Source organism: Panthera tigris, chromosome C1 (genome assembly GCF_018350195.1).
Source record: "Panthera tigris isolate Pti1 chromosome C1, P.tigris_Pti1_mat1.1, whole genome shotgun sequence".
Classification (NCBI taxonomy): domain Eukaryota; kingdom Metazoa; phylum Chordata; class Mammalia; order Carnivora; family Felidae; genus Panthera; species Panthera tigris.
The window spans coordinates 7,101,853-7,124,708 of NC_056667.1; the positions used below are offsets into that span (position 1 = coordinate 7,101,853).

The window sequence follows — 22,856 nt, forward strand, 5'->3', positions numbered from 1 at the left end:
TGTTGCATTGCATAAGTTGATTAAACAGACGTCTGTGTTTGGGGGTGGCCTACAGACAGATTCTTTGGTATTTAACAAAATATACATCTAACAAGCTCAGTGAATTCCAGTTAAATTCTGCAATTTAACAGGTACTAGTGACCTCTGGCATACTTCGCTTTCATTCTGCCTTTCTCCAGTTTTTGGCCCTTTCTAACTTGTGTTCTGTGCAGGAAGCAAATGGAAGGAAATGACTTTTAAACTCCCATTATCATTTCTGGAAGGAGTCTTACAGATCCCTTTCTTGATGTTTTAGAGATCATTTAATAAGGTTGTCCTAAAAACGGTGGCAATTAGGGTACCAGGAATTTTCTGTGATCCTACTGACTTCTATCCCTTCCTTTTTACAAATTGGGAGCTTCCCCTTCAGGATCCCTGCTGGCCTCCCTCTCTTCAGCATACCTCCTCGTTTCTTTCACTCGTTCATATAACACTTTCCTACAGTGAAAGTAGCTATCCATCAGGTTGGCTGTGCTATAAAACATACATGCTTTAGTTTCAGCTAGCGTAGTCAATATATTTAGTTAGGGACTACAGTTCTCCAGGGATGCAGCATGCAAGAGGTGAGTTCGAGTGTCAGCTAGGAACGAAAACAAATAATTTTGTGGGTCATGCTCCTTGGCTGTTTGGAAAGTCAGGATGGCTCATTCTGTGTTACTGACTCTTATTTTCTCAAATACGTCAGGAATGCAATCGTAACTAAAATTAGAAGAATATTGAACAGTTTCCTTCCTTGGGGTGGTAACTCTCAAGAGATCCCTTAGAGGCACTCTGTTTTAGGTAATTTTTACCACCCCTCCCGTGTCCCCTTTCTTTAACATCAGTGTTAATGGGTAATGTCTCTGAAGGCAAAACGTTTATGTTTTTAGTAGTCCTTTGCTTCCCGAAATTATTTTTTTTGTGACGTTCTCTGAATCGTCATACTGGAGATTTCACCCAGAAATTGTTTTCAAACAAATGAAGCACCGTATAATCTGAACGGTGGTACTTCACTTTACCCAGTTCTTGAGGAAGTTGTAACTTTTTTGTGGCCACAGAGGAACAAATGTAATCATGGTGGGAGGAGATCAGAAAAGCATTTTTCAGGTTCAAAAGAATGTTGAAATAAATGTGAAAACTTAAATTTACTAATATTAAATCAACATAAAGTTATATTCGACAGTTAGGTGGCCTGAACGCAGAGGAACCGTTCGGTAGCTGTTAATATACTCTCAGTGGAAGCTGGAACAAAGTTTTTTGGGGGAAAAAAAAATCTTAAGTTTCTTTTTTGTTGTTGTTGTTAATCCATTTCCTTAATTCTGGGATTAAGTGAACAATGTCCCAAGACATTTCCAGAATTTTTGCCTTGTATTGTTACTCTCTTGGTGGAAACTCTTGTCACAGATATGATAGGGGACATTCATTTGAATGTTAGAAAGTATAGAAAGTAATACATTTATATTGCTGAAAATGCAAACATACATCTCAGGGTGAAAACAGGTAAGACAGTGATCTTTCAGGCTGAATTAGGAAATCAGGTAAGGCAGAGTTTTACATCTTAACCAAATGGAAATGTGTGAGAATACAGTCTCTGGAAAACAGAGTTTTCTCTACTCCATAGAGCATAGATCCATGACTAAGTTCATTCCCTTCAGGAACCTACATTCCAAGCCTTCATTATTTACATTACATTCCGTCCGTACACTACTCAGACTTGTGTTCCATATGCCAAGATGATGCTATGCGTAGGGCAGGGCAGGTATTTTAACCTGTTTTCAACTATAGTGATGAAGTTGCATTGAGATGATTTGCTTTTTCCTTTTCTTTCATTCTTTTTTTTGCGGGGGGGGGATGCTAAATCTTCTTTATGACCTAGTTCATCTTCAAGATGGCTGGCTGGGATAGTTAGGGTGTGGTCAAGGTTTTGGAAGAGGGGTAAGTAAGTCTTCCTTCCCAAATGCAGAATATGTGATCGTGCACTTTTTAGCAGTGCTCTTTGGGTGGAAAGGGACCAGCGTCTATTAACAGCCTTAGAAGCCTGCTCAGTGCCAGGCACTTGACAAACACTGTCTCCTTAAATAAAACCGTGTGACCGAGGGGCGCCCGGGTGGCTCAGTCCCTTGAGTGTCCCAGTCTTGATCTCGGCTCAGGTCATGATCTCATGGTTCGTGAGTTCAGACCCCCGTTCTGTCAGGGCAGAGCCTGCTTGGGATTCTGTCTCTGTCTCTCTCTCCCTGGCTCTCTTTCTCAAGAAACAAAAACAAAACAAAGCCGTGCCGTCAAGCAGTCCTTACCTTTTCCTTATTTTACAGGTGAGGCAGCTGAGATTTAGGTTCACTGACTTGTCCGTAGTGACCTGGCTTCGAAGGTGACAGAGTTGGAATTCAGACCCGAGGTGCCCGATCTGAAAGCTCTTTCTACTACATTTTATTGCCTGACAACTGGCAATAAAGTCACTGCAGCTTCCATACACGTGTCCTACTAACATGCTTGATCTACATAGTTCTTCTGTAGAAGTGTTGTTTTTCATGAATGCATTCATGCGGTGATCGAGTTGACGGTCTTTTTGGTACTGACTGTTTTTATCATGCGCCTCCAAAATGGTTCACTCAGGAAACATTTTTTTTTTTTTTAAAGATGCCGTGTATTCCCAGAGATGCATTAGGTATGTTAGGAAAGAAAACAAGACAGTCGTTTTTCCGGAAGAAATTATGATTTAACCGGGGGATGGGGATGGAGGTAAAGATAAATAGGAATCCAGCAGTTACAGTACAGGGTGCTAAGTACTGGTGTGGAGGGATGCACAAGGCGTCAAGAAAAACAAGAAGGGACCCCTGCTAGGGCAGTGTAGTAGTGAAGACTTTCAGGATAAGGCTGAGCAGTGGTTGCCAGGCAATGGCAGGGAGACTGGGGAGCCCAGGAAAAAAGTGAGCAGTAGTGGGACTGGGGACAGGAGTTTGCTGAGGGGGGGGGGGTCGCGTGGTTGCAGGTGGCCCAGCACCAGATCTTGGAGGGTTTTCAGAAGTACCTAGGAGTTTGAACTTCCGCAGTAAGACTGCAAGAAGTCTTTGAGAAATGGTAAGAGGTTAGAAGGATAACTGGCAAGGGGTGTAAAAGTGGGTTGGAAGAAGGTGGCCGCAGGCCGGGGGGCCAGACGAGGAGGCTGGTGTTGCTGCCTAGCAGTGAGGAGTGGGAGTCGAAGGGAGGCATTGGCAGTGGGGGTGGAGGAGGGCAGACCCCAGAAATGCTGAGGATCTAAGTTAACGCGCTTGGAGTTGCAGTGATCGGATTGATAGAAAGGAGGCGGGGGTGGGGGAGGAGAGAAGAAGCTGATTCTTTGGTTTCTGGCTTGAGAGAAGGATGGATTGGGCGGGGGGGGGGGCTAAGGAATTCCAGACAAGGAGCAAACAGGTATTTGGACCATTGAAAGATGAGTCAACATAGAGAGACCCCCACCCCAGCCTTTCTACTCTGACATCTCTGTCTCTTTGATCTTTTCTTTCTTTGTAACAGGCCTCAGAACCTAAGCTTACTTTTCCCCCACAATAGATCATTGCTGCCACTCACTTTATAATGAGGATTCTTCCTCAAGCCTGGGAGGAAAGTGGGATGTATCCTCCCGGGTCCCTTCTCCACTCTTTTTGTTCATCTTAATCAAGGGACAGAGAATGGTTATGATATCAGCTAACATTTATTCAGTGCTTAATATGTGCTAAGCACTTAACTTGCTCAGCAAGGTTGGTAATGTCACCCCATTTTACAGATAAGAAAGTTGAGACTAGTAGGAATTCAGTTAACTTGCTGAAAGACATAGAGCTAGGAAGTGGCAGAACCCTGGATTTCTAATCCAGGGTCTGATTCCAGAGTTCTTTTTTTTTTTTTTTTTTTTTAATGTTTATTTATTTATTTTTGAGAGATAGAGTACAATAGCCGTGGAAGGACAGAGAGAGAGGGAGACAGAGAATCCAAAGCGGGCGCTGTCAGCACAAAGCCCGACGCGGGGCTCGAACCCATGAACCACGAGTTCATGACCTGAGCCCAAGACAGACGCTTAACTGACTGAGCCACCCAGGCGCCCCCTGACTCCAGAGTTCCCAATTCCTTTACTAAACTACCTCCAACACAGAAATAATCTGAGCAAGTTTGTAATCTTTACAGCATTTTAACTGTCCCTTTGGAGTTATTGCCCCAGTTATTGCTAAGAGTGGAGCTCATCAAAATGCCCCTGTGTTCTCGTAGGGGAAGAAGACAGCAAGACTTCTGATGGGAGGCTCTTGGGTCTTCGGGCCTTTGCTTGGTACAGAGTGCATTTTCCCACAAGGTGCTTACAGTATGTCTAGGTGGAGGTGTCTTCCCGAAAGCAGCTCATTGAACCATATTTACTGTTTACTTGCCGCGTGGTAGACACCACAGGAGCCCTGCCTGGATGGAACTTCCAGTGGGAGGAAACATCATAGACAGCTGGTTCCACAGGGGATGTCATTTGGTGATGAGCCTATGAAGAGAAACCAAATGGGCAAAAGGGGTGGAGAGTAGTGGGGATGTGGAGCGTATGCAGTTTTAGGAGGTGGCTTTTGAATAGAAATTGTAGGGATGACATGGGGCTCTTGGGCGGCTCAGTCGGTTGAGCGTCCGACTCTGGCTCAGGTCATGATCTCCCTGTTCTCGAGTTTGGGCCCCGCGTCGGGCTCTGCGCTGCCAGCTCAGAGCCTGGAGCCTGCTTCGGATTCAGTGTCTCCCCCTCTCTCTCTGCCCTTCCCTCGCTAACACTCTGTCTCAAAAATAAATAATCATTTAAAAAGTAAAAAAAAAATTTTTTAGGGATGATAGGGAGCCATCTGGGGGGGAAGAGTGTTCCCAGGTACAAGGAACGGCAGGAACCAGGGGCACATCCTTGGTCTGCTGCCAGCACGGCAAGGAGGCACAGTGTGGCTGGAGCCTGCTGAGCTAGGGCCCAGTAGCAGAAGTTGTCAGTCATTCTAACAGCATAAATTTGAGTTCTTACACGTGGGGCTGAGTCAACCGTGAGATGCCCTCCCTACCCCCTTTTTGTTCCCCTTCACGTTTTAACGTCTTTGAAACTGGGATGCTTCTTCTGATGGTATGACCTGCGTCGGCCAGGTGGCAGGTGTGACACAGTCGTCATTTCCTGTTTATGTGCAAACCTGGTCGTACCTGTTTATGTTACTGCCCCTTCGGTTGAGTGCTACCGGCCTTAAATTTAGTTGCCGTTTTAAATGCCTTCCCCAAACTCACACTTTGATCAGCAGTAAAAGCAAATGTTACTTTGTATGCAGAGAGGAATGGCAACATCTGTGGGGTGTCAATACAGGAGTAAAGAAAATGTTTGCTGTGGGAGGAATGACCACGATCCTGTGTTTTATTGCAGAGCCCCAACCGAGGGCGTTAGGGAGCTTTAGAGAAGCGGCGGCCCATAGGTTTGTGAAGCTGTGCCACATTTTGAAGTTGAACGTACGGTGAGAAGGATTGCCTTGCACACCTAGGCAATGCAGCTGAAGGTCGGAGACCCTGCACCTCCCTCCGAAAGAAATTTCAAAGCAATGGGAGGCTGGTGCAACTGTTTACGGCTCTGTCCCGGTCTGTTGTTAAGTCATTTTGTCGTGGTTTAATGGGCAGTATTTTTTTTCTTGGCGGTGCAAAAAATAATAGTGCAGCTTACAATCAGTGACGTCTTAAATCTGGTGGAATATGATATATGCCCAGTATTGCTCTAGAACATGAGGATATACACAGTGAAAAATATAGGCAGAATTCCCTGCCTTCATGGGTCTTACTTTATGACTTAGGGTTGTTTTTTTCTTTTTTACTTTAATTTTTTTTAAATTTTTTTCACGTTTATTTATTTTTGAGACAGAGACAGAGCATGAACGGGGGAGAGTCAGAGAGAGAGAGGGAGACACAGAATCTGAAACAGGCTCCAGGCTCTGAGTTGTCAGCACAGAGCCTGACGCAGGGCTTGAACTCACGAACCTTGAGATCATGACCTGAGCCGAAGTCAGACACTTAACCGACTGAGCCACCCAGGCGCCCCTAATTTTATTTTTTTAAACTAATCTCTGTGTCCAGTGTGGGGCTAGAACTCATGACCCCGAGATCAAGAGTTGCATGCTCCACCAACTGAGCCAACCAGGTGTTTCATTCTGATTTATATTTTATTTTTTTATTTATTAAAAATATATATATTTATTTAAAAAAGCAAATATTTGTTATTTAAATTTTTTTTAACATTTATTTATTTTTGAGAGACAGAGACAGAGAACAAGCAGGGGAGGAACAGAGAGAGAAGGAGACACAGAATCCGAAGCAGTCTCCAGGTTCTGAGCTGTCAACTCAGAGCCTGACACAGGGCTCGAACCCATGAACTATGAGATCATGACCTGAGCAGAAGTCAGTTGCTTAACTGACTGAGCCACCCAGGCGCCCCAAATATTTGTTATTTAAAAAAGATATATATGATTTTTAGAGAGAGAGAGCACACATGAGCAGGAGAGGGGCAGAAGGGGAGAGAGAGAGAGAATCTCAAGCAGGCAGTTTGGGGCTTGATCCCATGACTCTGGGATCATGACTTAAGCAAAATCAAGAGTCAGACGGCTCAACCTGGGTGACTGAGCCAGCCACCCAGGTGCCCCTGATTTATGTTTTAAAAGAATTGTATGCTGGGTTTTTTGGTTTTTTTTTTTTTTTTTTTTTAGTGTTTATTTATTTTTGAGAGAGAGGCAGAGACAGAATGTGAGTGGGTTAGGGGCAGAGAGAGAGGGAGACACAGAATCCGAAACAGGCTCCAGGCTCAGAGCTGTCAGCACAGAGCCCGATGTGGGGCTCGAACTCACAAACCGCAAGATCACGACCTGAGCCGAAGTTGGACGCTTAGCCAACTGAGCCTCCCAGGCACCCTAGAATCGTATGCTGATAAGTGCATTGACATAGAGAGAAAGTGGAAACAGAGAGAAAGTTGGGCCATCACAGGAATCCCAGGACAGGGTGAGTGTGAAGAAGTGGCTTGTCACATATCTTGTGGGTGGAACCCCTGGAACTGAGTGATGGGGTGGACGTGGGGCGTGAGAGCGGAGTCGAGAGTGGCCGGGTGAGTCAGGATATCATCGGGCAGACCGTTCGTTGTAACAGAGACCTGAAATAGCAGCTTTGTACACCAGATCGATGTTTATTTCTCTCCAAATGGGAGTCTGGGGAGGAGGCCGGGGCTGCTGAGGCAGCTTTATGTTCGTTAGTGACCCAGGTGCCTACTGTCTCGTTGTACCAATTTGCCTAACATAGGGTTCCATCTTTTGGTCTGTGCGTGTGTGCGTCCTAGCAGAGGGAAGAGGAGAGGGGCAGGGAGTCCCGTTCCTTCTCTTGAATGGCACAGCTTGGAAGCTACACGATCACTTCTGCTCAGCCTCCCCCACCGCCCATTGGCCACAGCTCATTGCATGTGACTGGCCTCAGTCACATGGCCACAGCTCCTTGCTGGGAAGTGAGAAATACAGGTTCTCCTGGGTAGCTGTGTGTTCACCTAAAAGTTCTCTGATGTTAGAAGGGGAGAACAGTGCAGGCCATTCTTTCCAGACCCTTCTTCCCAAATCTTGAACACACACACTCTGCACCTTTCCAAAGGAGACAGCCCTCAGTAAGCTTCTGAGCCCAGAACCTCTGGCTGGTTCATATACAGTCCAAGAACCTTTAGATTGAATACAAGATGTCTACTGCCTCCCCTCACCCCCCCAGTTATGGACTCTGATTGAGTCGGTTAGGACGATGGAAATAAAACTCCAGTTCAGAAACGGGAAGCACGGGAAGTACAGACCCTTCACCGGTTCATAGCCATTGTTAGCTCTTGGCAGGCCACGTTGTGAGGACTTCTGCCTTGGCGGTGGTAGGAGTTCCCGACTGCCCATTTAGCAGCCCTTGGTCCGCTCTCTTGGAGGAACTCCCTTGTCCCTTGCCCTCTGTGGTGCTTTTTCAATATGTGTTTTCCTCTGGGGACGGGTCATTGGAGAACGTCCCCTTCCTGGGGATGAACAGTTTCTCCTGCTTGTTTCCTGCTGGATACTGAAGGAGTTGGCTTTTTCAACCTGATTTAGCCCCCGAATTACCAGACTGAGTAGATTTTGACTGTAGGCCGTAGACATACCTTAGGCAGACCCATATTCCCTTTTATCTCTGCATGCAGATCGGCAACTTGTAGCTTGAATCTGTCTCATTCTTGTGGGACTTCTTGCTTAGAAAGTGGCAAGAAGCCAATAAGCACCCAAATTGTGAATTGTTTGACCAGTTTCCCTAGAATTATCAGCCATATTGGCACACAGCCGATTTTCGAAGATGTCACAGGTTTTACTAAATATTTTGTTGTGCTCTACTAAGAGTTACCAACCTCCTGTCCTGCAATATCTGTGCCCTTGCTGACCTCCAAGCCATTGCCACATATTTATAGTCTATTTAGGTTGATTCCTTCCAGATTCCAAATTCTGTGCGTCAGTTAGGATATCGGTTTGGCTGCTGCAGCCCAGGGATCCAAAATAATAATGGCTTAAACAAGATAGAAGCTTATTTTTCTGTCAAGTAAAAATCTGAGTAGGTGGTTGAGAAGCTGGTTTAGTAATTTCATGATTACTAGGGAGCCAGACTCATTTTGTTTCGTACTCTATCGTCCTCAGTATGATGCTTCTGGCTCGTAGTCCGGTATGGCGGCTCCGGCATCTATGCGCACGTCTGCGTTCCAGTACTTGGGGACTAAAGGGGGAAAGAGCATGTTCCTATCCCTTAAGGACGTGATCCCAAAGTATCGCACGTGACTGCTTATACCTTCTTGGCCAGAACTTAGTCACGTGGCCACAACCAAATGTTGGCTGAATGTGTAATTAGGAGGCAACTAGCAATCTCTACCATAGTCATATCAAGAGTCTTAACCTACACAGCTTGAAAAATGGGGTTGTTGTGTACTGAAATGAGGAAAATTGAAAGAAGATTGGAGGGAGAAACTAAGTTATGTTTCAGTCGTATTATGGTTTTATTGTTTATCAGTTTTCCACGTAGAGATGTTGAGTTGCTTGTTGACGTATGTTGGGTTTGCAGCTCAAGAAGGAGGTTGGAGTTGGGGATACCAATCAGGATGTGTCCGTATTAAAATCATGAGAATGGACAGATTACGTGGGGAGTGAACATAAATGGAGAAGAGAGGAGGTGAGAGGGCTGAGCCTTGAGCTGCTCCAGCATTTAGAGGTGGGGAGGAGATAAACGGGACCCGGAAAAGGACCGATAGGGGACAGCCCCTGAGGTCGGAGGAAGGTCAAGAGAGCGTGCAGTCCTGGCATCCAGGAGGAGAGGGGAGTGTTCAACTCTGTTTAATGTCAATAAAGTAAGTTAGTGGAGGACCAGACCTTGACGATAGGATTTGGCAACGTGGAGGTCATTGGTGACTTTGACAGGACCGGTTTCATTGCTGGTGAATAGGTTCAAGAGGGAATGGGAGAGTGGGAGGAGAGAATAGAGAGCTCAAGAGTGAGGCATAGGCTTTAGGGATGGGCTGAGGAGCCCTGTATAGACGGTAGACGTCATGGGTTTAAGAAGTGGGAAGAAAATATTTGGTGAGCCCGTCTTTAAAAATTTTATCTTTGGGGCGCCTGGGTGGCTCGGTTGGTTGGGCGACTGACTTCAGCTCAGGTCATGATCTCGCAGTTTGTGAGTTCGAGCCCCGCGTCAGGCTCTGTGCCGACAGCTCAGAGCCTGGAGCCTGCTTCGGATTCTGTGTCTCCCCCCGCCCCTCCCCTGCTCACGCTCTGGGTCTCTCTGTCTCTCAATAATAAATAAATGTTAAAAATTTTTTTTTTTTTATTTTATCTTTTACTGTTCTCGGTTATAATCACCAATCGCTTTATTTATTCAGTGTTTACTCAGTTCCTTTCTTTCCCTGAAGTAGGAAGTGGAGGCACAGAGGTGAGATTTTGTGTATTATCCCTAGCAGGGTGTTTTGGACCTGAAGAGTTTCACATATCAATCTTGAACCGTAATCAGAGGAACACTAGATCGTATTATAGTTGATTTTTAAAAGCTTTAATAAAAAAATAAGAGTGGCAGATATGTAGATGGTAAAATATTGTTAATTCCCTTTGTTTACTTTCAACAAGTATAGGTGGGATATTTACTAGATACTGAGGGATACACAAGTAGAGATACGGCCTCGAATATGATTAAGACCCAGTCTTTTGCTTCAGCGAGCTCACACTCCAGTGGGGAGACAGGGACACAGGCAGCTGGAGTTCAAGTGCTCCCGTAGATATTTACGGAGAGGGACTGCCGTCAGGGGGCACTTACTGCTGGCTGGGGAAAGTCAGAGCGAGAAGGTCTGGGAGGAAGGATCGAGTTAGGCTTTAGCGATGGTCAGGAGTTTTGACATTGAGAAAATTCTGTGGTGAGGATACATGTTTCAGTTGTTTCTTACTCTGGGCAAACTCTGTGAAAATTCATTCTTTTGAAATCGATTGTAGACATCATTAGAAACACTGAGGAAACACTGGAGATGGTGAAAAATCTGATAGGGCTGGGTATTTGCTGATCTGAAAGGTTTTACAATGTACCAGACATAGCCAGATATGCAACCCCCCCCCCCCCCCCAGCCCTCTGCACCACTGAGAGTCTGCAGAAGCTGGAGGAGGAGGAGCCGGGGAGAAGCAGGGACAACAGAAAAAGGTGTTTCATGAAACTCTCTTCTCTCCTAACGCTAATCACACTGCACTGGAATCGTCTGTTGGCCCAGCCGACCAACTATTGCAACATAAGCTCCTGACTGCCCTTCACTGGTTTTTATCCAGCTCTCAGCACAGGGCTTGGCACAAAGTGGCCCGCAATAAATATTTGTCCAGTGCAGGAATTGAATACAAGCTGTCTTTTCGTGACTCCCATTTCTCGTGTCGTAATCGTTTTCTGTTGCTGCTGCGTGAAATTGCGTTAGCTAAAGGGAGGCACTCGGAAGAAACCTTATCGACAGAATGTCATTCACAGTCAGAGAAACGTGGGTTTTAGGCAGACCCACCAATTGGATGATGCTGGGCAAAGTACCTTCTGAGCCTCAGCTCCTTCAGCTGGTGAAGCTGGGGTGTGAATTCCTATCTCATGGCACTGTGCTTCACATTAATTGCAGCCATATGTAAAGTCTAGCACACTGCCCTGGGCAGAGTAGGTTCCTGGGACATATCAGTTCTCTCTCCTGGAGTCAGATTGAACCGTACATAATTAGAACTTCAGTTGGTGCCCATATGACAATCTAACAAACCCTTTGCATGCACAGCATACCTCCCGAGATACCGCAGGGTTCACTCCAGACCACTCTAATAGAGCAGATATCAGAATACAGCAAGTCACGTGCGTTTTTTGGTTTCTCCGTGCATATAAAAGTTACGTTTACACTTTACTGTAGTCTGCTAGGTGTGTGATAGCATGAAATGTATATTTATATGTACGTAAATGTAGCATAAAGATGTATCACCTGAATTTAAAAATACCTTATCGCTAAAAAAATGCTCACCATCGTTTGAGCTCTCAGTGAGTCATAATCACCGCTCATGGCTCCCCATAACAACTATAATAATAATGAAAAAGTTTGAAATGGTGCGAGAATTACCAAAATGTGACACAGAGAGGCAAAGTGAGCAAATGCTGTTGGCAAAACGACACCGAGAGACTTGCCCGATGCAAGGTTGCCACAAACCACCAATTTGTAAAAACGTCGTGTCTGCAAAATGCAGGGAAGCGGGAGTGCAGGAAAGCGAGGTATGCCTGTAAGAATGCCAAGAACGTAACAGGCAGCACGTTACTGGCTACTCTTAGCGCACAGGCCCTGGCTTGTGCGAAAGGTTGGGTTGGAATTTTCGCCCTCTACCCCTTACACTTCCTGAAGTCTCTCCTCACTCAGTATTAAGCGATTCTATTGTCACCTGTCGGGCCTTCTCCTCCCTTTTTCTAGAATCTGGAGTGATCAGGTGGCCTCAAGGTCCTGGGGGTGAAGGTGGAGCCAGGAGGTTTGAAAGCAGGGGGGTGCTGTGCAGACAGGACCTGAGGAGTCTCGGGAGGAAACGTCACATACCAGCCCTACGAAATAAAACCCGAGGTGGTGCAGTCTACCCAAACCAGATGACTGACTTTGTCTTCTGAAGGGCCTGCTGGTCCTGCAGGGCTGGGGAGGTGGTGGGGAGGAATCTCTGAATTGGATGTCATCGTGTTAACTGCTCACCAGCTGCTGTATCTTTTCATCTTGTCTAATTCTTTGAAGACAGTAGTCAGGCTGAGAAGAGAGGTGTCCTTTGAGTCCTGGCATTAAGAAGTGCTGGGCCTTGACTTAATTAGCTTTCTTTTTCTTCTTTTTTTAAAATGTTTATTTCTTTATTTAGAGCGCAAGCGGGGGGTGGGCAGAGAGAGAGGGAGAGAGAGAATCCCAAGCAGGCTCCACTCTGTCAGCGCAGAACCTGATGCGGGGCTTGAACCGCGAGATCAGGACCTGAGCGAAAATCAAGGGTCCGACACTTAACCGACGGAGCGCCCCTTAATTAGCTTTCGAATTAAACACTGTGAAATGTATCCAGTGCACGTTGTTCCTTTGTGCCCTGTCGGTGTTAGGTATAGATTCTAGACGTGTACTAGTGTCATGGTAATTTAATTAGTTAAATGTTCTGACTAAATGAGATAGCGCTTTGTTTTCATGGGTCTTTTTGGGAGCCAAGCTCCTAGGATTTCCAGGCGGATCATAGTGAGTACCTATAATCTGCCAGGCATTCTTCTAGAATCCTATCAGGTCAGGGTCTTCTGTCAGATCTGTGTCTATACTTGTCACCAGGGTGGACGTCACGGGCATGTGACCTACAGTTAGATGGTTTAAGGCATACGTGGCTTCATGCTTTGCCTGCTGCTGTCTCGGAATTCTTAATACATTTTGAGCCAGGCGCCCTGTGTTTTCATTTGACGCCAGGCCGGTTCTGTAGCTGGTCCTGCTCTGTCGTGGCTTTCTCTGTGCAGGTAGATATATGTCTGGGAAGAGTCTGACTCGGCCCAAGATTATAGAAGACCATATGAAAACTCAACCAACAGAGATGTTCACGTCCTTACGGAGAAAATGTTAGTATGTGTCTGACTGTAATGCGACGTCATTAATAGCGTTTCTTGAGATGCTGAACAATTTTCTACACATATGTGATTTGCAATCTTTGGATAACTTATTTCACTTCATCCAACAGATTCACTTTAAGAATCAAGATTTTTGATACATACCCAGTATGGTATGTATTTTGGTCGTACTTTTATAGTAGAAACACTTCTTTTTGGAACTATGAATTGTTTTAAAACTAAAACCGTATGGGGTGCCTGGCAGGCTCAGTTAGTAGAGTGTGTGACTTTTGATCTCAGGGTCGTGAGTTCAAGCTCCATTTGGGGTGTGGAGCCTACTTAAAAAAAAAAAAGAAAAAAAAAAAAAAGGAAAAAAAAAAACCCAAAACCCTGCAACACGTGTTGCTTTTAACATTTAAAAATTTTTAAATAAAAAAAGATGTCATCCAAAGCCTAGTTTTTTAAAATGTTAGTGTTTCTTTGTAAATACTTAATCTGTGCTGGCCAGTCAGGTAATATGACTGACCAAAAATAATCATGTACAGATGATCAGTTTTCAGAAATAATAAAGTACATTTCATGTTAGAACTAGAAAAGTTCTGTATGATATGGATGGCCTAATGGGGAAAACCTATTTCTGAGAAAGAAATGGAAATTGGAGGAAAATTTAAAAATATCTAGCAACCTTTGTAATCAATTCAGTAGAACTTTCTATGTGTGATTTGATTTACTGATAAAATTGTCATGTTTAGGGTAGTGAATGATGTGAACAACCAGAAAAAAGCAGACAGTAAATTTTTTTTTGAGACAGGATGATGGGAAAAAAATGCTAAAAATTAAAGAAAATCCCCAACAGCCACTTTTTCCATATTGTATATAGATCTGCCAGAGGAATTGACACTTTGCTTTGGCGGTAATTATTTTGTGGGCCAGTTAAAAAAAAATTATAGCCCCCGTTGAGCTTTGAACACCAGTTACGTATAGTCGATATTTAGATTATCGTTTATGGCATTTTGTCTTAGGATGCTAACGTGTGACAGCCTGTGTATGTTTGTGTTTGATGAATAATGATTAATTAATGAACCTTTTCCTTTTACATTAGTTAATCTTTTACTTATGATCAGTACAGATCAGATATCATTTCCATGGAGTCTCATCAAAAGAAGTGCCACATTGTTTTTTGGTTTTTTTTCCCTCCAGGACAACTTGGGGCAGGTGAGGGGGTCATCTGGAAGGGCTCTGGTTTGTTCATTTGTTTTTGCTTCGTACAGACGTCCTCACATTCAAGAAAGTTTGGTGAATTGTGGTCTAGGGTAATGTGAATAAAGCAGTCTTTTGCCCTGAGATCTTACGATTAGAATGGGTTATGAGTGGGAGAATTTTAAGTGAATGCCGTGTGGCAGAAAATGCTCGTAGAGGTGTCCCATGGGGTGGATACCTCTCCATCTTTTTTGTGTGATGTTGTTACCTATAGTGACAAGCACATTCACCTATCCTGGGACGAGAGGGTTCTGTGAAAATGTGACTGTTTTTTTATCTTATTTATTTATTTAAGAAATTAAAAAAATTTTTTTGTTATTTTAAGTAGGCTCCATACCCAACGTGGGGCTTGAACTCATGACTCTCAGATCAAGAGTCGCAGGCTCCACTGACTGAGCCAGCCAGCCCCCCCCCCCATCACTTCTTTTTTTTCTTTTTAAATTTTTTTTAACATTTATTTATTTTTGAGAGAGACAGAGCATGAGCAGAGGGAGAGGGAGACACAGAATCCGAAGCAGGCTCCAGGCTCCCAACTGTCAGCACAGAGCCCGACGCGGGGCTTGAACTCACGAACCGTGACATCATGGCCTGAGCCGAAGTCGGACACTTAACTGCCTGAGCCAGCCACGCGCTCCATCATTTCTGATTTTAAAAAGGGCTTGTTAGTATTGGCAGGGGGCTGATCATAACCTGCAGGAGGAAGTTAACACGAACAGTCCACGTTAGGAAGGAAATCTTTATTCACACCAAGAACTTGATGGACACGTAGTGGCCAGATGAGTATTTTTCTCTCCCCGAAAGAGCACGCTTTCTGGACACTGTTGTATATAGCTCTTCTGGAACACCGGCTTTAGGGTTCAGAGTGCGTGTGAATATAGAGCTTTGGTAGAGATTAGAGGAAACGTGTGAACCCTCTTCCAGAAGAATTTACACTTCGGTTTCAGCAATCATTATTTTGTGAGTCGATTTAAGAAACTTTCCTTATACCTGGGTTTTAAACAATTCTGTAAAAATATTTAATGCTGTCTGTTTCACTTGGTCCCTTTCATGGACTAGAATCCATTGTATGGAATAGTGTCAGAAGTAGCTGCCATTTGGTCTTGTCGGTTTAACCAGGCGGGATCAAAGACGAGGGTGGGGCCCAGACCGTCTCTTTCTATCACTTGGGATCTTTTTGGTGAGGGCATAACATTGTAGTTGCAAGAATCATTTTTAAATTTTTTTTAAGTTTATTTATTTATTTTGAAAGAGCAAACGGGATGGGGAAGAGAGAGAGAGAGAGACGGAGAGAGAGAATCCCAAGCAGGCTCCATGCTGCCAGCGCAGAGCCCGATATGGGGCTCGAACTCAACGAATTGTGAGATCATGACCTGAGCCGAAATCAAGAGTTGGACGCTTGATCGACTGAGCCATCCAGGCGCCCCAAGAATCTTTTTATAAAAACCGAATCTAATTAAAACAGTCCTACTCTCAGGATGTTTCTCTGCTGTATAACGCTGGCAGCCTCAGGCTCCTGGTCCTAATAGTTTCTCCTGGGGCCAGTTTCACAGTCATGTAATAGATCTGATGCTGATTTTTAGTCGCTGTGCTAGAATTCATACTGTTTGGGTGAGACAGAGCCCCAAGCCCAAGGAAAACAGTGTCTGGGCCTAAAAGGAAGGTGGAAAAGAGCAAAGTGGTGGAGAAAACTGGGAGGCTAAAGTTACATAAAAAAAGTAATAGCTGTTTACTGTGTGTCAGGTGGACACTTGTTATTCGTTCAATAAATATTTACTGAGCACTGTCTGTATTAGGCATTGTTACTGGGGAGGCGGCAGGATGTGGTTCATCAAGTCTCTTCCCTCTTGGAGCTAACTTCCTGCTTGGGGGAGACAGACTGTAGACTGATAAAAAGATACCGATTCAGGTGGTATGTTACATTACCTTTATCTCTGATGACTCTTGCGAGGTAAGTAATATTTATGTCACCACCTTCTTCTAAACGGGGAAGCCAAGGCTGAGAGAGGTAACACGGCTGCAAAGGGGTACGGCGAGTATCGTGACCAGAGCCAGCCACGGGAGAGCTCGTCGCATAGAAGACTTCATGAAGATGGGGCCACAGAGTAGCATTTCCATCATCCACTGCTTGGTTCTTCGTTTTACTCTCAAGTGGAATGTTTATTTAAAAAAAAATTGTTCTGGGGCGCCCGGGTGGCTCGGTCGGTTGAGCATCCGACTTCGGCTCAGGTCATGATCTCATAGTTCGTGAGTTCGAGCCCCGCGTCGGGCTCTGTGCTGACAGCTCAGAGCCTGGAGCCTACTTCAGAGTCTGTGTCTCCTCTCTCTCTGCCCCTCCCCTGCTCATGCTCTGTGTCTCTCCGTCTCTCAATAATAAATAAACGTTAAAAAAAAAATTAAAAAAAATTGTTCTAGTGGCAATTGTTGATGAAGAGTCCAGAATAAGGCTTTATTCCTATGAGCTATGATCCTATTTTGAGCTAATAATATTAATATTTTCAGCATTACAGGTGACTCAGGAAAGTACTTACGGTAATCAGGCAGGTTATGCCTTTGGTTCTCAGTCCGCCTACTTAATGTTTTCCATATTATTGATCAGGCAGAAAGTATTGCTATTAATGATTGTTGCAGTTTAGAAAACTTGCAATGGAAATTATATAATCACCGGATTACATTAGAGAATTAGAAGGGCCACAACCTTTTCTTCCCTCTAGGAAAATACAGTTTACGGTCTGTTTCTGATAGCTATGTCTTTGGTTCTGTTGCAGCCAAGGCGGTAGGAGATCTTGTGTATTTTGTGTATTTTGCTAGTAATTGCTGGAACTTGGCCTTCACAAGAGTTTTGTGCTTTATTTCTGAGAGCTTTCTTCAGCCAGGTGGAGGAAGTGAGGTAACTTGCCCCGTCCGCCTTCCTTTCTCAGGGAGAGGAAGCGTGGCCGGCGGTATGCCGGTGAAGAGAGCCGCGGGAGTACAGGGAGGACTGTCAGAGGCATGTAGGGCGACCCTGAAATGGTCCCATCCAAACCAGGACTCTTCTGAGAAGGAGAATTAGACAGGAGCCCCCGGAGTTCCTCTGCCCTATGCGACACTTTGGGGCTGGTGAGAAGCATTCGGGTCAAAGCACTATTTGCTTCACAAAGGTTTTGACTTGCGGGTTGGTCCCGGACCTGGTCACGCTATCCTTTGGAGAAGAGAGGTGCTACAGCGGTGAGGCGCTTTGTGCTTGGAGTCAACGTCGTTTGAGCTGGGTGAGTAATGTGGGAAGGGAGGCAGATGACTGGAAAACTGAGGTTTGCGGAGGACACGGTGCTCCCGTATTCTTCTCTTTCCACCGTGCCCGGCGTGTCCTGTGACAGTTCTCAGCTGACCGGGGCGCTTGGTCCTTCCTTGGTCAGCCTGGGCAAGGGCATCTGGGCCGTCAGATCCACGTGTGTCAGTACTCACGGGGCACACCGGCAGGAAAACGACCGGCGGCCTCTTCCTCTCTTCCGACGTCTCCCTTTCGTGCTTTGCTGTCAGAGGTAGGATTAGAGTTCTGTCAATTCTACAATGGAATCTACTTTAGGTTCATTGTACTAAGAGGCAAAAATAAAAAGGAAAATCGGAAACAGAAGGTAAAAACAAAATCTTTGTTCAGAATCTCACCATCCAAGGGTACTTTTTTCTGCTAGGTTAGGGTTTATTTTTTTCCAATTAATTAATTAATTGGCACACAGAGCGAGTGGGGTAGGGGCACAGAGAGTGGGGAGAGTGAGAGAGCGAGCGAGAGAGAGAGAGAGAGAGAGAGAGAGAATCCCAGGCAGGCTCCATGCTGTCAGCGCACAGCCCGACATGGGGCTTGAACGCACGAACCGTGAGATCGTGACCTGAGCCAAAAATCAAGAGTTCGGTGCTTAACCAGCTGAGCCACCCAGGCGCCCCTAAGCTAAATCTTCTAATGTGATTTTTTTTCCTCTTAGGATCACAGGTTTGTAGGACTTGAAAAGCTTTTAGAAATCTTTGTAGTCTACCTTCATTTAAATTGATTTTTTTTTCTGATTATAAATTCAGCTGCATAAATTTGCTGAATTCTGTATGATTCTTTGTAAGAAGACTTCTAAAATCAAGAATTAAGGGAAGAGCAAGACTTACCTGTAATCCTGTTATCCAGAGGTAATCACTGTTAATTTCTTGGCCTATTACTTCATGGACTTCTGTTATTTTCTCTGTGTTTTTTTTTTTTTTTTAACGTTTATTTATTTTTGAGACAGAGAGAGACAGAGCATGAACGGGGGAGGGTCAGAGAGAGGGAGACACAGAATCCGAAACGGGCTGCAGGCTCCGAGCTGTCAGCACAGAACCCGACGCGGGGCTCGAACTCACGGACCGCGAGATCATGACCTGAGCCGAAGTCGGCCGCTCAACCGACTGAGCCACCCAGGCGCCCCTGTGTGTTTTTAAAACACAGAATTCAGCTGAGTAAATTTAAAGATCAAGTTGGCTCTAGTCAATGAATCATGAATAGGGTAACACCCCATCTAGCAGATGGAAAGGAGTTCCCAAGAGCCGAACACAATGGGACACTTTTCTGGGCAGAAGAGGGTTAAGGAACAAAGACAGAGTGGAGTACCTCATCTTTCCTTGGGAGCCAGAGGGGTCTGTCAGGCAGATCACCTCACTAGGGCTGTCAGGAAGTTCCAGATTTACTGCTTTAAGATCACGTTTCTGGGAGAGGTTGAAACTGATGTCAGGTGAGGCATTAAGTCTTGGTTTGCTGTGGTGGGGCTTGGCACAAGTGACTCCAACTCCTGTTGTCTTTTTTTTTTTTTTTTTTTTTTTAACTGCGTGTATTTATATTTGCGTGGCCCCTGGGTGGCTCACTGGGCTAAGCATCTGGCTCTTGATTTCTCCTCCGGTCACGATCTCACGGTTTGTGAGATCGAGCCCGGCGTCGGGCTCTGTGCTGACAGTGCGGAGCCTGCTTGGGATTCTCTCTCTCTCTGTCCCTCCCCTGCCCATGTGTGCACGTGTGCAAATGGGCACGCGCAGACATGCTCTCTCTCTCCAAATAAATAGACATTAAGAAAATAAATAAACTGTGTTTGGTTGACATACGCTATTGTCCCTTACTCCTGTCTCTCTGCTTTTCCTGAAGCCCTGCCTCCCTGAGCGTTACAAGCTGTCCGTCTTTCAGGACTCAGCTGATGTGTCACCTTCCCCTAGAACCTTTTCCTCAACACCCCATGTTCCTGTGGCCCCCACTCTGGTTTGGCTTTGCTTCTGTTCTCATCATATTGGGTTAGAGCAATCTGCTTTTGTGTCTGTTTCCCCTGCTAGATTGACAGCAGAGAATAAGTCACATTCATTTTTAATTTCCAAAGCCCATTTATTTCTGCCTGAAACATTGGGGCTTGGTTAAAGTTTGTGGAATCGATGAATAAATCATTAGAATCCTATTGCATGCAGTTTTATATATTGCATTTTAACTTAACATGGCATTATAAGCATTTTCTTGTATGCTTAGAAATTAAAACATCATTTTTAATGGCTACAGGGTTTTCCATCATTAGATGTACTGATTGTTTCCCTAAATGTAGAAAATTCAGGTAGTTTTCCGTTTGTTCGTCCGTTCTTTTTAAAAAAATGTTTATTTATTTTTGAGACAGAGGCAGAGTGCGAGTGGGGGAGGGGCAGAGAGAGAGGGAGACACAGAATCCGCAGCAGGCTCCAGGCTCTGAGCTGTCACCACAGAGCCTGACGTGGGGCTCAAACCCACGAACCGGAAGATCATGACCTGAGCCAAAGTTGGACGCTTAACTGACTGAGCCACCCGGGCGCCCCTCTTTCTTTTCTTTTCTTTCTTTTCTTTCTTTCTTTCTTTCTTTCTTTCTTTCTTTCTTTCTTTCTTTCTTTCTTTCTTATGTTTTGTTTATTTTGGAGAGAGAGGGAGGGAGCACAAGCTGGGGAGGGGCAGAGAGAGAGGGAGGCAGAGGATCCAAAGTAGGCTCTGCACTGTCAGCTCAGAGCTTGATGCAGGGCTTGAACTCATGAATCGTGAGATCGTGACCTGAGCCAAAGTTGGATGCTTAACCGCTTGAGCTACCCAGACACCCCAGTTTTGTTTTGTTTTTTTAATTTTTTTAACGTTTATTTTTGAGAGAGAGAGAGAGACAGAGTGTGAATGGGGGAGGGGCAGAGAGAGGGAGACACAGAATACGAAGTAGGCTCTAGGCTCTGAGCTGTCAGCACAGGGGCCAATGCGGGGCTTGAACCCACGAACCACAAGATCATGACCTGAGCTGAAATCAGACACTTAACCAACTGAGCCATCCAGGCTCCCCACCAGTTTTTTATTTTTTTTTATTATTTTTTTTTTGTTTAATGTAAACTCTACTCGCAACATGGAGCTCAAACTCACAACCCTGGGATCAAGAGTCGTATTCTCTACTGACTGAGCCAGCCAGGCAGCCCTCTTTTCTAATATTATACATGATTTTGTGATGAAGTTTTGTATGTGAATCTTTATCAGATTTTCTGATCATTTCCCTAAGGTTTCCGGAAGCAGAATTACTGGATCAAAGGATGTGATCATCTTGAAGGAGTTTTCTGGAATATAGCCAGATTGCTTTCTAGAAGAGGGGTAGGGCTCCTACCTCAGTGTCCAGGGTGCTGGGTCGGGTTTTGGAGGGCTAGCTTTTTTGCCGTCACCTTTTTGTGATCCAGTGTCATTTTCTGAAGGCACAGAGGTGCTGACATAGTGCGGCACATTTGGGGGGGCTCCATCTGAGTTTTGGGTCGGATTAGGGTAAGAAATAGGCTGTGAGGAAATAAAAAATAATCGGAAGGAAAATGTAAGTGGGCACAGGTGTTGGTGTACTATTTTTCTTCGTATGTTAATTATACCACAGAATGATTGACTTTGATCTTTCACTTCCCCTCTTTTTCTTTTTTTAAAGCATTTACTAATCTTTTCTAATGCAGTACTTAACATGACAAGCTACCATTTTGGGGGGCCTGTTCTTGAAAAGCATTGTTTTTTTGGCTTTTTGTTTTTTTGGCATCCCAGAAACACTCATAATGATAGCAATAGTAGCTAATGTCTTCAACACCTAGGATGTGCTAAACGCTTTCCGTGGGTGATGGCTGTTTAACCCTATAAAGTGAAGGTACGGTCACTGTTCTCATTTTATCTGTAGACAAGGAAGGTGATACTCAGTCACTTGCCCAGGGTCACAGAGCTATTGCTTGATGTAGGTTCAGCGCTCCCTACCTGCCTGACCATGTCCAGAAAACAGGAGTCTTGCTTAAGGAAGGAAGGAAGGAAGTCTTGAGCAGCTAGAGGTGTCTAGGAAGACACAAGGTGTGTGTCTTTGCCCTTCCACTGCCCTCCAGACTGTTCTGCTGCCCTCCAGGGCTGTTAGAAGAACCCACCCCCCAACCCCCACGTGGCTGAAGGGACAGCCCCTCCTCATTCCCTGCAGGTGACGTCATTGTCTTCTGCTTTTCAAAAGAAACGGTTGTGGTCAGGCACTTCTGGCCTCTCGCCTTTCCCTCCCTACTTCATTCTCACGGAAATCTTCCTAATAAAAACAGTAATTGTGGTCGTGGTAGAGGGGAAGTGTTTATGGGGTGCTGACCCCTGTTCTCAGTGCTTGATTTGTATCTCTGCTCTGTAGGGCACCGTCTCCCTCTCCCTCTGTGCTCTGTCCTGTCCTGTCTTGCCCTGTGCCTGGCTTTTTTGGTAATCATTTCCATCTTCGGCCTTCCTTCTCTACTCCCTTTTGATGCAAAAGATCTCCAGTCCACACCGGTGGCAAAAACAGCAAGATGCCACCTCTGGTCCTGCTTTCTCCTCTAGCTGTCACTTGATCCCTGTCGTCCCCTTTCACAGACCAGACCCTTAGGAGAGTGGATCTCCTTCCACCCCCTCATTTTTGGTGGCCTCCCTCCTTGTGCTTTTTTGGGAGGCTTTTCCCTTCACTGCTGCATCCAAACTATTCATGCTAAGATTGCCAGATGCTGGGGCACTTTTCTGAACATGTTGGTTAACTTGTCTTCGGCTTTTGACCCTGGCAATCACTCTATTTCGGAAAGCGTTTTCCTTTGGATGCCACGGGTATACTGCTTCCTTGCTTCCCTTCTTACTTTTCCCGTCACCATTGCAGGCTGCTCTTTCCTGATACACCTTAAATGATGTTTTTCAGGATTCTGGTCTTTTTTTTTTTTTTTTTAATGTTTATTTATTTATTTTTGAGAGAGCGCGCACGAGTGTGCACGCATGAGCAAGAGAGGGGTAGAGAGAGAAGGAGACAGAATCCTAAACAGGTTTTGTGCTGTCAGCGCAGAGCCCTATGCAGGGCTCGAACCCATGAGCCGTGAGATCATGACCTGTGCCAAAGTCAGACATTTAACCGTCTGAGCCACTCAGGCATCTCACGATTCTGTTCTTGATTTTCCTTTCGTTTCCTACCTTCCAGGTGCATTTATTG

At 45.1% G+C, this 22,856-nt stretch overlaps 1 protein-coding gene across 2 annotated transcripts in view; it reads left to right on the forward strand.

Moving 5' to 3' along the window:
* The window catches only part of UBE4B (ubiquitination factor E4B), a 119,783-nt gene that overhangs the window by 513 nt on the left and 96,414 nt on the right, over window positions 1-22,856 (forward strand). The window lies entirely within an intron of this gene.